The sequence below is a fragment of the Lepidothrix coronata genome, unplaced genomic scaffold (assembly GCF_001604755.1).
Source record: "Lepidothrix coronata isolate B3197 unplaced genomic scaffold, Lepidothrix_coronata-1.0 Scaffold7, whole genome shotgun sequence".
In the NCBI taxonomy this organism is placed as follows: Eukaryota; Metazoa; Chordata; class Aves; order Passeriformes; family Pipridae; genus Lepidothrix; species Lepidothrix coronata.
Genome location: NW_016690187.1, coordinates 9,119,684 through 9,136,068, shown reverse-complemented (window position 1 = coordinate 9,136,068; position 16,385 = coordinate 9,119,684). Strand labels below are relative to the sequence as shown.

The 16,385-nt window shown below is 35.5% G+C and overlaps 1 long non-coding RNA gene across 2 annotated transcripts; it reads right to left on the bottom strand.

Annotated features, from left to right (window-relative positions):
* Positions 1–2,431: 2,431 nt before the first annotated feature.
* LOC108507318 lies at positions 2,432–16,114 on the bottom strand. 2 transcript variants are annotated; one of them, XR_001878078.1, is made up of 6 exons: positions 15,887–16,114; positions 15,143–15,299; positions 12,028–12,102; positions 5,760–5,884; positions 3,312–3,830; positions 2,432–3,190 (listed from the first exon to the last, which is right to left on the bottom strand). It is a non-coding gene; the product is annotated as an uncharacterized LOC108507318 (long non-coding RNA). The 2 variants fall into 2 exon arrangements; XR_001878081.1 differs by lacking the exon at positions 5,760–5,884.
* Positions 16,115–16,385: the final 271 nt, after the last annotated feature.

Sequence of the window (16,385 nt, the reverse complement as noted above, 5' to 3'; positions counted from 1 at the left end):
GAGAGGCAGAGGTTAAGGAGAGCAGAATATGACAGCTCACAGAAAACAGATGGGAAAAAGCCTCACAGCCTCTCTTCAGATACTAGCCTTCTTCACATAAGCCACTGGATAAGGGTGACTGGACTGGGAAAACAACTACATTCAAATGCCTAGAGGAAAGGTCAATTGTGACATTAACAAAAAAATTTTTAAAAAGGAAAAGTAGCAAAAGTAAGAATAACTGAAAAGAGTCTTTTCCAAGGTATTTGACAAATCTGTCTACAGATGATGCAGTATCATAGCTGGTTTTGATTAGACTCTCCATAGTATCACAGAAATTGCCATTGACATTAAGTACAAAGAACGTTTAAAAGTCATTTCACTGCTATTAAGAAAAAGCTGCACTTCAAATAAAGTAGTGGATTTAAATGTTGTCTCAATGTTTTCAGTCAGATACTGAAGAGAACACTTGATAGCTTTGAACAGTCCATCTACAATCATGTAGTGTATGTATTCAGTGTAGAGTTTCCATTCATCAGAAAGAGGATCTGCCTGGAGCAAATACTGATTGTCCTGGAAAGAGTAATTTAGAGTAACAGGGGTTTAGAATTGCGCTTTCCAGTGTGTATTCCTTATTTCAGCTAACTGAGTCCAGGAATAAAGAAACTCTCACTTTGATGAAGTGCATTCCCACTATTTACAACATAATTACCTTTCCATTGTAACTTTTACAAGTACACCTGGAACTAGTTACTGAAAACTATTTCCCTTTGGAGTTAGATTTACATCAGCAAGTGCAAATATTTGAAAACAGTTTTAGCTTTTACTTAATCCTGGCTTTTCTAAGTATTGACACCTACTTAGTGACAATAGCTACTCCCAGAACAAAATATTCACTGGATCTACTGTCATGTTGATTATCTGGTAAATCTTTTCTACTGTTTCTTGAATCATACTCCATAGTTTGAACATTTCACTCTTTTTTTTTAATCAAAGGATAGATGAAAAGATTTCTGCCATTTTTTTCTTGATAAAAAAAGTGTTTGACTCAATCTACACAACATCCAATTTCACATTATGCTTGAATATTCTGATTCTCTCATCCACATTTTAAGCAAGGTCTCCTTGCCTGTTCATTACACTCACAGAGATCTGCACTCTGCCAAGTTAGAAGCAGCATCAGTTGTTTGTCAAAACTCTCCATGCAGCATGGTCTTTCACAGCCTCTGGCACAGCTTTGTAATTACAGTTAAATTTGCAGTATAAGGAGAGTAAGAAAAACTCTTATTCTTTCTAAGGTTATGAGAAATATTTTTAAACAGATTTCTTCCTTCTTTGTTCAGTCTGTTCTGTACCAAACTCAAGTTTACCTGTTATGCTGCAATAAACCATTGGTCTTTTCATTTGGGAGAAAAGAATGAAAATCAAATATGCTCAGACTCCTAGTTTTAAAAATATCTGCCAAGTTCTCAATGGATTCAACCTTCTTCTTATTATATATAGCAGAGTCTGCATCCTATTTGTACATTAGTAGAGCTTTCAACGTATACAAAAAGTGCCAGGATAGACTATAACACTGAACATTTCTGGCTCTCCATGAGATGGATGACTAGACAAAAGCAGGACAAGTTTCTCTTACTGCAGCTCCTCCTTTGTCTTTCTGTCATAACTTCTTTGTGAAATACTCGGGTTTTAGTTCACAGACAGTGCAGCCAAACTGGTAAAATTCTCAGTGAGGACATTACCCTGTTTCAAAACTGGATGATATCAGCTTGTTCTTATTATATAACAATATGTTTAGAGCCTTGGAAAGTCTATCTTACTAGCTGTCCATATGCAAACTAGAACTATTTTAACTAAAATCAATCTAACATCACAACTTTGATTGAAAAGGTTCATTCTAACATTTACAGAGAAGTCCAATATGTGTCTGCCCAGTTCCTGAGATGCCATTTCCATCAGCAGGAAGAAGTCCCATTAGGTTACTTTTTTCTTTGTTTCTACAAGGGAGGCCGATTCTTCTAATCAGTACTTACCCCAGTAATGATAGTAGTTTTGTCAAAATATATCTCTGAGAACTGGACTAAAATCAACAATGGATTTTATTCCAGTCCCTGAAAAGCATTCTACATAGCCTAGTAAGAGAACTTCCATCATCCTTTACTAGTCTTTTAAACCACTTATGCTTGATTCCATAAATTTCCTGATGGGAGGACCTGGTTCTGTCCATGCATTTAATAAATTAATGCATTAGAGCTCACCCTTTTGTATTCAAAGAAAAGTAAACATACACTCAATAAGACTACAATGTATGATTAACTACAAACAGACTAACAATCATCCCACAGACAAGATAATTGCAAAAAATAGTTGAAAACAGTTTGGGTTTAGTTTAGTGTAGTTTATTATGGTTATGTCGATTTCCTAGTATGCTTTTATATTCACATGCATCTGTCAGTAAGAATCTTCTTTATTTACCTAGTGTGTCTCTTGCAATATGAAAGCAGTGAAACTGCTGGGTGTTAGAAGGATGTTGTAAAATTTCAAGATATTACATCCCTTGGAGAAATAGCAGAAAGCTACAGAATCACAAAAGATTTTGTTATTCAGAAAAGGGCAATCAGACACCAAGTAAAAAGCTATCTCAAGTTACCTCATCATGACTACAGAATTTACTGAAGCAGAATTTATAGCAGCCTCTTGAAAGCAAGAGCTACAAGTCTTTGCCATCTGTGTCCTGCAGTTCTAGTCTTTTCATTTAGATCCCATGTACAATATAAATATGAAATATGAAATTTAAATGTCATTTCTCTTATTTTAAACCTCTAATGCTTCTCAGGGAACATGTATAATACAAACACACAATCCTGTTACACTTTTTTGCACGCTGAAGTAAAAATTCATGAAAACAGATACACATCTTATGCTTCTCTCTAGAATGAAAGAGAATTTTACCATAAAACAAAATAATTACTAAAACAATTAAAAGAAATTCTTAATGTCATGCAGTGAAATTTACTACTGTGTAACCTTCTGACTAAAATTACCTCATACCATCCAAATTCCAGAGAATTATTACACCGAGGTCTGAGGCACAGAGAAGGTGTAGATCCCATGTCTAGCAGAGGTCCATTTCTTCATTATATTAATACATTTATTCCAATATTCATATTTTTGCAAAACACAGTTTGTTTCCCCTATCTGGAAAACTCTACAGAGACAAAAGAGATTTCATCTCAATGTCATTTCTAAGTGCACAATGTGGCTATAACTTCAGAAAGTGCCTGAAGTGTTTTAAGCCCCATTGTACAATGTTTTACAGCAATACTTACAGAGAATTGATGTGTTGAAAATGTGTTCCATGCCTGAGAAGCCTCTTGTAACTCATAAGACCATTTTAAACTGCCTGCAGTCACTGGTGTGTTTTCATAAAGTGTATCACATCCATTCTTTAACTTAAACAAACAGAAATATTTATGGTGATAGTCCCAGTTTTACCACTGTATAAGCAGCACATAAAATCCCAAATCCACTCTCAGTGACTAAAGAGGTATCAGCTTCAGATTCACAATCTCTGTCTCTAGGCAAATACCCAAGGGCTTCCTGGGACAAGTTACACTGGGTGACAGAGGAGTCTCAGGTGCTTCATAGAGATGCTTTCATTTGCCTCTCTGTGAAACATCCATCTGTTTAGGAAGAACGAGGCTTATGCTGGCTGAAGGCAAGTCCAGTTATTGTTAAGGAGTTCCACTGGCTTTTCTGACAGGCAACACTTCTTAAGCCTGGAGAACTGCAGGGTGTTCTTTTGGCAAAACTTCAGCAATAAACATGGATGACACTAAAACAGTGGGCTGCAAACACAAATGAAGACTGTTTTATAGTCATGAATCTCATGAAGAGGAGAGATTTATCAGATCTCATGTGGTTTGTCACCATGCAGATTTGGACCCTTATTTTAAGAGCATTGTGAAATCTAATTTCTGCTGTAACTGCCAAGACAACCAATTGCTCTTTCTTTATATTTTTCTTAAAGAAGACAAATTTCTTCACACTTTGTGCAGAAATTTTCCTCCTCTTCCACATAGTCCCTACAGAAATTAGAGAAATCAGGAGAAAAAAAAATCAATCAGGAGGATACTTAGAACAGATTATAAAAATGAAAAAGCATCCTCTGAGAACTTTATGAGCACGTTTCCATATTTGTCATGCATGTCAAAGTATACCTTTAACTGCTTATATAAGGATGTGCAGATCTGAGCTTTTAGAGACAGGAAATAGAACCAAAATGTCACTGGCTACATCAGCTTTCTTGTACATCTATGCAATCTCTGCTGTAATTATTTTCCACTGGAATTCTAAAGAACTGGATATGGCCTGTTAAATTTTTGTCTGAAGTTTAAGTGGTTTGCTTTCACTGAATTTCATCAGAAGGTAATTTGGTTGTGAAGAAAAAAAAAGAATTCTAAGCATCTGCATGCTCATTTTAAACTGGAAGTTTAACATAATTTGAATTTCAATGAAATAAGATGAGAAAGTGTTCAGATTTCAAGTATTTTTAAATTTCTCATGAACGTTTCAGCAGCCTCCAGAACTTGTGTTTCGGTTCACAAGAGCATCTGCTTTTTAAAAATCTGCCAGTTTCCTGCTACTATTGCTATACTGTCAAGTTCCTTTTTATAGTATCTCCTTCTTCAAATCCTAGTGCAGGGAGAAGAGATCTTTCATAATCCTGAATGTCTCATTTCCACACAGGCAATAGATATCATTACAAACTTGATCTGTAAAGAGAGAATTTAAAAATATTTTCCTTCCAAAGCCTGCATTTTTGACAGAAGGATTGGAAAAATATAAATACTCTGAATGATACAGTAAATCTCAGGATGAACTAAATCATTAAATTCCAATGAAATCTGCTTGTAATCAAGCTAGAAATACTTTGAAAAACTGCTTGTCTCATGGTTTTTCAATAATTCTAATTTTGGTTTTGTTTCAAAGCCAGAAGTGCCAAACCTGACAATACATGAAAATGAGCAGTGTTCCAAAAGCCATGGAAGCATTTTGAGAAGATCAGCAAAAATCCTCTGCAGGTTTATTTTGACTTCTGTTCAGCTTTCTCCTAAGTCATTTAACTAATTTCAGTATGTGTGGAAATATGTTTCCTTACTTTCTAATTATTTTAGAAACAGAGTTATTACTTTAGAAACAGAGAACATACTAAATTTCATCTCTTATACCTTAGTAATTGCAGGCTTGAAAATGAAGACACTGTTCTAAGCATCTTAATGTTTCTTTCAAGGAGAAAAATTTTTAATTTCTATCACCAAGGTGTGAAAATCGACAGAAAAAAAATTTTGTTCTTTTTGTTATTGTACAATAGGTACACAAGTATGTGTACTAAAAACACAGCACAGAAGAAAACAAAGAAATCCTTGGAACTAAGCTCCTATGAAAATATAGCACGTGTCTAACAGTAAGAGAGAAATCAGTAGGTAATACCCAGAAAACAGGCAAAGAAAATTACTGTATTTCTGAAACTGCATATAAAATTGTAAAGGATGTATAAAATAATGGAAGATGCCTAAATAAGTACTTAAAACTTATGTCAAACTGCAATAGAAATAAAATATTTCTCTCTAGGCAAAAAAACCTGATAACGAATGATACTAATTATTAAGCTATATTAGATTAATGAATTTAATAAATAATATAGTTTAGGTAAATTAATAATTTTAAAAAGAATGATTAAAATTAATAAAAGAAGGGAGATTTTCACTACTTACTGTCTGTGATTTTTAAACATCTCCTTGTAGCAGGTAATTTCCTCATCAAATATCGTCAGAACAACAGAAAACTTGGGATAAAAGCTAGAACTGGTGGCCAACTTTTCCAGTAGATTACTAAATATCTACAAATTTGCAGAAAATTTATTGAACAATAAATAAAGAATGGTAATTTTATTCTAAAAAATTTTATCTAAACCCTGCATTTTTTCCAGAAGTTATTCTGTTAAAATAGCAGAATAATCTGCTAATTAGTTGCTTTTGTTGTTGGTTTTGGCTTGGAAATAAACTAGGAATTGCATTAAGAAATGTACATAGAATCCTGGTTTACAGTTACCTTTATTACCTCTTCATATGCAAGATCACCATTTTGTGTGAATAGTAATGGCATTGAGGAAGAGATTATTAAGAACTGCATGATGGCAACTAACTAGTTTAATAAAGCTATGAAAAATCAAATATAGAAAAACAAAAACAATGGAAAAATCTAGGTAGCTTCAGAATGAATAGAAACAAAATTATCACAAAAGAAGATTTAACTTTATATATGTATAAAAATAGATATGAAAATGCTATATTTCTATAATTAATTATTAGAATAAACTTTATCTTTGTTCTATTTGAAAGTGGTTCTGAAAGACAGTTAAGAATGGTGGCTGGAACAGCAATGTGAAAGACCCATATCTTGTGCTACTGGAAATCAGACCAGACAACCAACCAAAAATACTTTTTAAGAAGGTATGAAGTACTTGGGGGAGGATGGCAAAACCCTCTAACTTGCATTTAACCATTTCCAAAGCACAGGACACTGAAATAGCAATCATTAAATATGAGAAAGCACTCTGAAGCAGAATTGTAAGACAATACTGCAGCCTTGCAAGCAGTATTGGCCAGGAATGGATGCTTCTTTAGATATTATCCTCTGTAGCTCTTAAGCCATAACAATGGGTTAAAAAGCCAGTGTGTAGTGAGTTGACCCTGGCTGGACACCAGGTACGCATCAACCTGCTCCAGCACTCCCCTCTGCAACTGGACAGAGGAGAGAAAATATAACAAAGAGTTATCATATAACATGAGTTGAGATAAGGACCAGGAGAGATCACTTACCAATTACTGTCACGGACAAAACAGACTCAAAGTGGGGATATTATTTAAATTTATTACTAACAAAATCAGAGCAGGAGAATGAGAAGTAAAATAAGTCTTAAGAACACCTTCCCCTCACCCCTCCCTTTTTCTCAAGTTCTACCTCCTCCCTCCCAGTGGTGCAGGGAGACAAGGAATGGGGGTTACGGTCAGTTCATCACAGGTTGTTCCTGTCACTGCTCAGGGAGAGGAGTCCCTCCTCCACTGACCTTGGTGTCCACAGAGTTGTTCACATGTTCTCACTCTGCTCTTCTCTGGCTGCAATTTTCATCTGCACAATAACTTTTCTTTCTTTTTGCCTTCTTAAATACGTTATCATAGAGGTGTTACTGTCATTCCTGATGGGCTTGGCCTTTGGCAGTGGCAGGTCCATCCTGGAGCTGGCCAGACATGGGGGAAGCTTCTGGCAGCTTCTCACAGAAGCCATCCCTGTAGCCCTCCCGCTACCAAAACCTGGCCAGACAAACCCAGTACACAGTGGTACAAAGCTCTAAGGAAACCATTCTGGCAGAATACAGGAAAACAGCTGTCCTAAAGCACAGGACAGACATCTGTCATAGTTTCTCCACATACTCAAATAATTTCGGAGGTCCTGATGGACTGAGAGAAGAAAAATTCTTTTTCCGCTGACTGTTTGTACCTTTCAGTTAACAACACTTGGAAAAATATGTGATAGGAGGTATTCCTAGAAATTCTTAACTGTTGTGAACTGTCGTGAATTCTTAACTGTTGAATCTGTCTCAGTTTGTTCATGTCCAAAATAAGTCTTCTTACTACCACAGAATCATGGAATGGCCTGGGTTGGAAGGGGCCTTATGGATCATCTAATTCCAAGCCCTTGCCATGGGCAGGGACACCTTATGTAAATGTAGTTATAATTATTCCCATGATACTGTGGGAAATGGCACTGAAGCTACCACTTCTTCAGCTGTCTACTCTGCAAAAGGCAAATTGCAGATGTCTTGTGGACAAATTCAAGAGATACAACCAAAAAGTTCATAGTGTGATTTTATATAATTTTTCCCAATGACACATTTGCTGTATTTGAATATGTATTACCAGCAGCAGTCGCAGTTTCTGGCAGTTTGTGGTTAAATATCCCATAAAAGCTAACTCACTTCTATTCTGAACTCACTACACTCATGCTGACAGCCCAAATTACAGTGTTTTATTATATTGCATCTTTACTGTGTATTTTATTTATCTCTGTTGTACCTTCTAGTACTTGGCATCTATTCAAAACCTTTACCTGTGTTCTCCTGCTGTTCTGGGGTTTTTTGTAGCTTCTTTTGCTTTGTATTCAGAGCATTATCTTTTACTTTCACGTGCAACTTCATTAGTTTAGAAAGCTTATGCAATCTCTCAATGACATCAGATTGTTCATCTGAGTTGCTACATAGCTGCAACGATAGCCTGTGTATTAAATCACCAATTATGACCAACTGTAAAATACTGCTCATAAATATGCTCTTTAAGGCATAAAGCCACTTTAATTTAGCAGTTAAATTTTTAAATAAAATGTCACAGTAAACATGTATGTTACCTATAAGCAATTCATAATTCAACTGGTTTGCATACTGTCCATTTACTGTTTGTTAGAACTTCATGTCTTGATTTTTTATGTCTCTTCACTGGTTCTGATAATAGAGCATCCATAAAAATTGGAACTTTTCATAGGGCATCTAAATTTAATCCCTGGTATAACAGCTACATTGACTTGTTTCTGAATTTCTTTGAAAGATGATTTTTTTCCTAGATCTAAAAAGCTTTAAAATGCCTTCATTTGGCAATACAATCTATTGTGTTGCTCTACAGAGTAAAGTACAGTCTTCTAATTTGTTTTTAATTAACTTTGGTTTTCCTCTGGAGTCTGAAATTGTGGCCCAATCTCACCATAGGCATAAAATAACATGCTTCTATTCAACAGTTGCATGGATATGAACAGTCAGTGAACTTTGTTTGGTGACATTTATCATTCTTCATATCCATTGCAAAATCTTGTTTTTTTTTAATGTTTCCAAGATATTTTTATCAACAACTCTTTATTTATTGGCTTGTTTCTCTGGAAGACCATTTCTAAGTAGTAGCTTTTGAGGAGAGAGGTTTTCTCCATTTTTCTTTGGTGGACATTTTATAAGGGTCATAAGCACCTGCATCTTGTAAAACTAAAAGGAATGTAGGTAATGGCCCTCTATTTCTTCTGAAACTTTCTAACAGGTTTGAAATCTTAGTGAATTAGAGAGAACTCAAATCTAAACATTTATGTCAGGGAAAGTCCTATGTTTTACTGTAATACTTTTTATGGGACTAGTGAGTTATTTTGCTGAACATATCTGCATAATAAAAAAAATCCATGCTGTGAAGAGTTAACTTCTCCCTGCACCAACTACTTTCATCAGCATCACCCTTCTTCAGCAGAGGGACTACATGCTTCCCATGTTTCTCAGCCAGTCATATCCTATCAACTGTCTGCTTTCTTCCTCTGCCATAGTACAGTGTCCACTTTTTCCCATGTTTTCTGTTTTTCTCGCACAGTTCTTCCTTTGTTCTGTCTCTTCTCCATTACACATGATATGTCTGTATGATAATACAAACTCCTTCTCCTAACTCTTGATTTTATTTTTGTATGTTGTACTTGTTGGGATGCATTTGTACAGCACTGAAAGTAAACCCAAGTTGTTCCTCACAGCAATTATACCTGATGGCTTTCTTTCCGTTTTCCCTCAGCTTCTCAAGAAATTGTGTTTACTGAAGCCCTGCAAATCCTCCTTTAGTCCTGCATAACTCAATGTTTTCAATCATCTCTTTTCCACCCTTCTTCTCTTTTCCATCATGTTTTTCATTTTGCTAAATATTTGGCTCATTTACTCATATATTATCTACTCTGATACTTTATATTTACCACCACTATTTTGACTGCTATTTTCATTGAAATTCACTGAGTTTACATGAGATCAAAGTACACAACTCCCACTGATTTCAGTAACTCCCATTGACTTAAATGTGAGTTTTGTGGCTAACTTCCTGCCAACTCAGAAAATACAGGGTCTAGTGAGTATAATCTGAGTTTAGAATCACTTATTTAGAAAAATAATCTTTTAAAAGCATTTTCTGGTTCCATGGTCTTGCATTATTATGACTTTTAATAGCTGAGGGACCATTTTCACAGAAATTAGAGTATTTGAGGTCTGCATGTCCAAATTCAGAACAAATTAGGAAAGATTAGTTATTTTCCCCTGAGTTTTGTCCCTGAGTTTTGCCCTTGCTTTTATCAATGCAACCTATGGTGGTGTTCTCTCATCTTTTGCAGATGAACACACAACTTGAACAATAAATGAGTCTATGAACAAAAATATGCAAATCTTGTTTTTTGTTTCAGTATTTGGACATATCAACTTCAATTTCCTAAATTCTCTCTTCTAACTCAAGCTACTAATGATGCTAAGACAATTATCTAACTCTACCACACTACTTATTGCTCATCCAGCAGAAACTCCTACTTTTACTAGAATGTCATATTATTTATCTAATTTTTCATATATAATTTCTTTTTTCTTTGACAGTGTTTCTGTGTCTTAAGTAGTAGCCAGGTGTCTACAGCTATAAGACAAGGAAGCTTTGTCTGAAAAAGTAATGTATTCTTATAGACTATCTGATATAACTAAGAACAACAGCTGAGCTTTTAGTCTTATAACACATTCATCTATAACTTAAACTTGTGTTCTTTGCAGCAAGACTAAAATCTGCTGTTATTCTTTGGTAATCTAAAGAATATGTCCTTTTTTAACTTCTTCTTCATGTATCTATAAAGGCAGTTTCTCTAAACCTGGAAATTTGTGTACCCATTTTTCATTTCAGACATCAAGCCAATTCTCACATATCTACAATTTGTAGTACAATTGAAGACAACAGGCTTTCATTATTTGTCATATTTGCTTTTAAAGTAAGTCCAGCAGTTTACAAAATACAAAACCAAACATTAGAAATACCTATCCTAAATCAGAATGTGTAAGTCATTATTAAAGGCCAGACTGTGATTATCTTTTCTGTAATTTCAAGGGAAAAAATAATGGAAGGATTTTATATCATAATTTACTGGCAGCCAACTGCTGCTGTGGTCCTGAACACTTCCAGTGAAGATTAAGGTGTTAGCAGAGTCCTGAGTCACCTTCTCAGACCTGTAAGGAAGCTGGCTATGGAGAAGAGAATTAAGATTCCAGAAAAGGCCAGGGTATTTAAAGCAAAAAACTTTTTGCATCCCATATTTCAGAGAGGTAATACGTGCAGTATCACTTAGTGTGTGCAAACAACAGGACTACACTCACTGTCTACTGCTGCTTCTTTGTCAAATAATCTATGATTGGAGTCAGGGTCACCGTATGTCCCTGCATATAAAGTGACTTACAGCCACAATGCCTGGTATGATATACATCTGGTCTTCAAAATACTGCAAGGCTGTATTGTAAACATATTTTCAGTTATTAATGCTAATAGCTTGATTTTAGTTTGGGCTAAGGAGATATATCTAATTTTTCCATTTTTCAGATTTTCTTTCCCTACTTTTTCTTTACTGAGGAGACATCCCTTCGAGGTGGAAGAAAGCTTTATATAAAAGTTGATAGCACTTATCCAGCCATAAAAGTCTTGGGCATTGAAAAAAGAATATTTGCTAAAATTACTGATTTCCCAACATTTTCTGTTTAATTACAAGAAGGGCAAAAGCTACGCATGAACTAAATATAAATAAATTTTTTTAAATTAAGCTCTACAAAGCAAAAAATAGAAAAAAAAATAATTAATCCCCCAAACCTGTAGCTGTGGAAAACAGGCTAGCCACAGCATAATTTATTTTCATTCTGCCACCCTTATTTACACTATATCAAATTTTACCTCTGAGTCCTGAAAATTGCTCAAAGCAGCTAAATTTTCATTGTAGGTTTTCCTGGAGCATTTTTCAGGATCACCTCATCAGGTGTCCTACCAACATGAATTACACTAGTTCAAAGTACAATTCTAATACAAATTAATCACAGCATGTACTCAAATATTTATCAAAATGTTTCTCAACCTAGTAATTTCAGACTATAGAATTTTGAGATATGAAATAGATTAAATATTTTACCTTAGAAGCAGATTCCAGTCCTTTTGACTCTTGAAAGGCAGGATTTAATGTTGTTACTAAGTGGTGACCATTCATCTGCCAAGTGAATTTCATATAATGAGAGAGCTTTCTGCATTACAAATGTATGGAAAGTTCTATCTCAGAATTCAATTACAAGTATCAATACTTGCTATTCAGAGCAACAGCTCCAAAATAAAGCTCTTTAATTTCAGATTATAATTGAAAATGTAACCAAATTATTGTATATTCTGTTGCTTTTGACACCACTGACAAATACAGGAACTAATCCTGTACTTGCTACTCACATTATCACTAATGCAAGTAATCCCATTCAAATTAAGAACGTGTAAACAAAGATTATTCATGTAAGTAAAAATTACAAGATAGGGTGGATAAATCCCCTGAAACTGAATGACACAATCCATTTATTTAGTTTCTTTCTATAAGGTATGTGGTTTCACATGCCCAGTTGAAGCTAAAAGTGAGAATACAAAAGCCTAAATAACAGATACTGCACAAGGTGCAGTCAACAGTGCAGACACCAGTTGCTGAGTTTATGAAAAAAGCAGCTCCCAGGATCTTCCTGCATTCCTCAGTTCATATTCTCCCATATGCTCATAATCTAGGAGGCTCCTGACGCAAACAGAGGGTCAACCTTATAAGCTACTACTTAAGCAGGTATAGCCTACTGCCATGACAGTCCTAATAGAGGAAATGTGACAGAAACAAACACTGGCAGGATTATACTTAGAATTTTTCCTCTATTTTCCTGCCTCAGTTTTAGATCTTCAGACCACCACTACTCAGTTACAGTACAGATGACTTACCAAGAAATGGGATTCTAACCAAGATAACAACATCAAAGGAGCACTTGAGTAAGAAAAAGTTTTAAAAGTCATCACCATTCTCATTAAAAAGGGCTGAATAAAAATGTTACGGATAAAACCGGTTAGATTTAGACTACAGTTGTCCGAGTTGCCTGATACCTTCAAATATTAAAATCTTCTCATACACAGCTCCACAACCAGTAATGGACCATTCTAACCACACTTCTGCCACCTAGCCAGGAATATAATGAGCACATCTGAGCTGGTGAAAAGAGGATTACACTTCCCAGTGAGCTTTTCATGATTTCGAGTCACCCTGAGCCATCAGTTATGCTTCAATCTGCCTCTGTTGCAGCTGGACTTCTTGCCAGCCCTCACTAACAGTCCAGTGCTATGCAAAATTGTCAGTCCTTCAAATGGCAAGGTAAAGGCAATTAGTTTGTAAGGTTAAAAGCAGAGCTTTGTGGAGGGACATCCTATTTTTATACAATTTCTTTAATAAGCAAGCCATATTTAGATTGAGCATGTCTTCCGTGCAAGAGTAATAATCACATTTCACCAAAAATTGAATAAGTCTATTGTGTAAATGAAGGACTCCCTAAGCACACATTAACAGGAGAGACCATAGCAATCTATCATCTCAACGATCCCTGAACAACACGATCTGTAAGTAATTTTGATAGAACAGATTGTGACAGCTTCATAGGAATTACTGCAAGTTGCATAGGCAAAAATCTACAGAATAAAAGGAATTGGAATAGGATGTAGGTTGTTCTGTCAATTCACATATGATCAAGTATTGTAAGTGGCCTTGCTAAAATAAGTACTTTTTTCACTAGAATAAAAAGACATAGTGAAAGTACAGGAGTGCCTAAAGTCTCACATATGAGCTAACCATACTGAGAAAATCAAATTAAGATTTTGTTGCTAAGAGAAAATAGAAATAAATAAAAAAGATTTCTTTTCATCTTTCAGAAAAAGCAAAAATAAGCACTGTATTTCTTATCATATATAAAACCAGTACGCATATATGTACATTAGCTTGACTGACCCCCCAGTCAACTTACCAGTCCTGCAAGTTAACTGTGTCAGAATGGAAGTCTGGATCTATTTTTTACAAGGAGATGTTATTAATGCATGACAGAGTCTGGTATAGGTGGAAGTAAGTGTGCTGGTATTATTTGGGTTATAAATCTTTTACCCTCACCTCCTTCATTCATCTTTGTATATCATCTTATACAGCGATAGTCACAAGAAATTTGGCAAGTAGGGCAATGCTAGAAAACTGCACAATCCTTTTCTTTGGGGAACAATTCTGGTTTTCTCCATTTTATGGAAGTCTCAAACAAGAGACATACAATTAAATACTTCAAATACAGGGAAAGCAGATAGCAAAATACGACCCTCTCCTCTCAACTTCTCTGCAGAAGAACTAAGAAGTTGCTGTCTGCAAATGAGTAGAATTTATCTGTCAGCCCATAGCTATGAATAGTCAGAAAAAAAATAATTTAGAGTAGTTCAGAAATCCTTCTCCATTTTAGTTTAGCCTTCATGTCAACACTTCTTTTACTACTACTGACATTAGTGTATCTTGTCAATAGAGAGGTGTTTACATTTTGACAATTTTGCATGGATAAAAAGAAACAACAGAAAGTTAAAAAAGACAAGCTGAAAGGAACAAATGTTAGCATGTCAATTCCCAAATGCCTTTTTTTTTTTTTTTACTTACAATGTGCTGCCTAGATTTTAGCACCTTGATATTAAATAAATACTTCATTTATGTTCCCTCTCCTCTGCTCAGGGACTACTCCGTGTGTAATGAACAAAGGCAATTCAGAGTGGTATAGATCATTTCATCAGTACCTCATTGCACTTCACAAAAGCTAATAATGGGCCTTTCTCTCCCTCCTGTAAAGTTCAGTGGGGGCAGAGGTGTCTCGGTTCTCAGCACTGTTGTGAGAGGTCGGAATATGTTTCACAACTGTAACACATTACAGGAGACTTAGCACATGAGAAGCCGAAACAGCAAATCCCAAAACACCTTGATAATGACTGATTTACCTAAATTGTAACACCTCTTTTCCACATTTTTCTGAAACTTTAATGTCTACCAGTATTATTCAGTAACTTCAAACAACTTTTGTGAGTAAAGCACACTAAAAATGAAGAAAGGCATATAACTTAGAAAAATGTGATGAAAATAATAAAACAACACCCTACATTGCATATAACAGTTGCTTCTACAGAAAGAGCTCTATGGAAATGTTACAGCATTTGTATTTACTAACCTGTTGTAATCCACTGGGCTGTGTTTACTTTTCTGTGTTTGCCTTCCAACACCAATGAAACTCTTCTCTCATCACTGAATTTCTTCACTGAACACTTTTCCTCTCTGACTCCCAAGTGCTGTTTTCTCCAGTTGAGATGAGTACCTGGTGTGAAAAGCTTTAGGGAACAGCAGAAGAGTTTGAGACATCAAAGGTTCTTCTATCCTCTTTCACAAATAAAATGTTTAATTTTGGCTACTTCAGCAGAAGTGCCTTCAGTCACTGTCAGTGGCTCCATTCATGTCTCTCTAACACTGGAAAATAAGTGTGTGTGCTAACAGCTGCAGACTGAGACAACCAAAAAAATAACTATCCACTTAGTAAACAGTTTAGGCTGGCTACAACATTTTCACTTTAGTAAATGCTATATGTAAAATAGCATTAATGGTGGCAACCTACTCCTTGTACCTTCTATCATATAAAAACTAGAGCACTCAGTCAGGAATTTGCAGGTATCTGAAGTCACACATCTGTCCCCCATTTGCCCTCTTCAGAGAGTGCCTTCTCTGAGAACTTTTCCCCCCACTCTCTCTGAGATTTCAGGTGGGAAATTTCAAGAATTCATTTGTCATTTACTTCCTTTTTTTCCATTAAGATATCAAAACTCAGAGCTCACTTTCGTAATTCAAGCAGTCCCCAACACATTTACAAAATGTAAATCTTCTTGTAATAAATGCAAAAAGGTAAATGCTACAGAATGCAAACCTGATAATGTAGTGACTTTATCCTGATGAAGAGAGGATCATTTGGCACCAGGTAACAAACTCAGTGCAGACACAAAAATGAGACCACAGCACTTAGGGTCAGATTCAAGAATTTAAGTCTTCACTGAAACACCTTCACTGAAAATCCAACTGTGTCTAATTTCAAGATGCGAGTTCTTCTGTTCTCTGCTTCAGGGCAATCAAATGCAATTCAGCTTTGATCCAAACCGCCCATATTGTCACAGCATATATAAGCTCAGGAAAAGGAAGGACTAAAACAGCTGTGAAGCTTTCGTGCTGAAGCATTCTGTCCAGCTCAGAAGAACCTGTGGCTGTTGACATCACTCTACGCAGGGAGAGATAGCTTGACTCACATGCTTATAGTTAAATGTTCTTCTTTCCTGGTAACTTTGAAATCTGTTTCACTGTACTAAAGCTACGTTTTTGAAAACAGACTGTAGCAACAATATGATAATGTGATTTTGAGTAATCAAATTTCA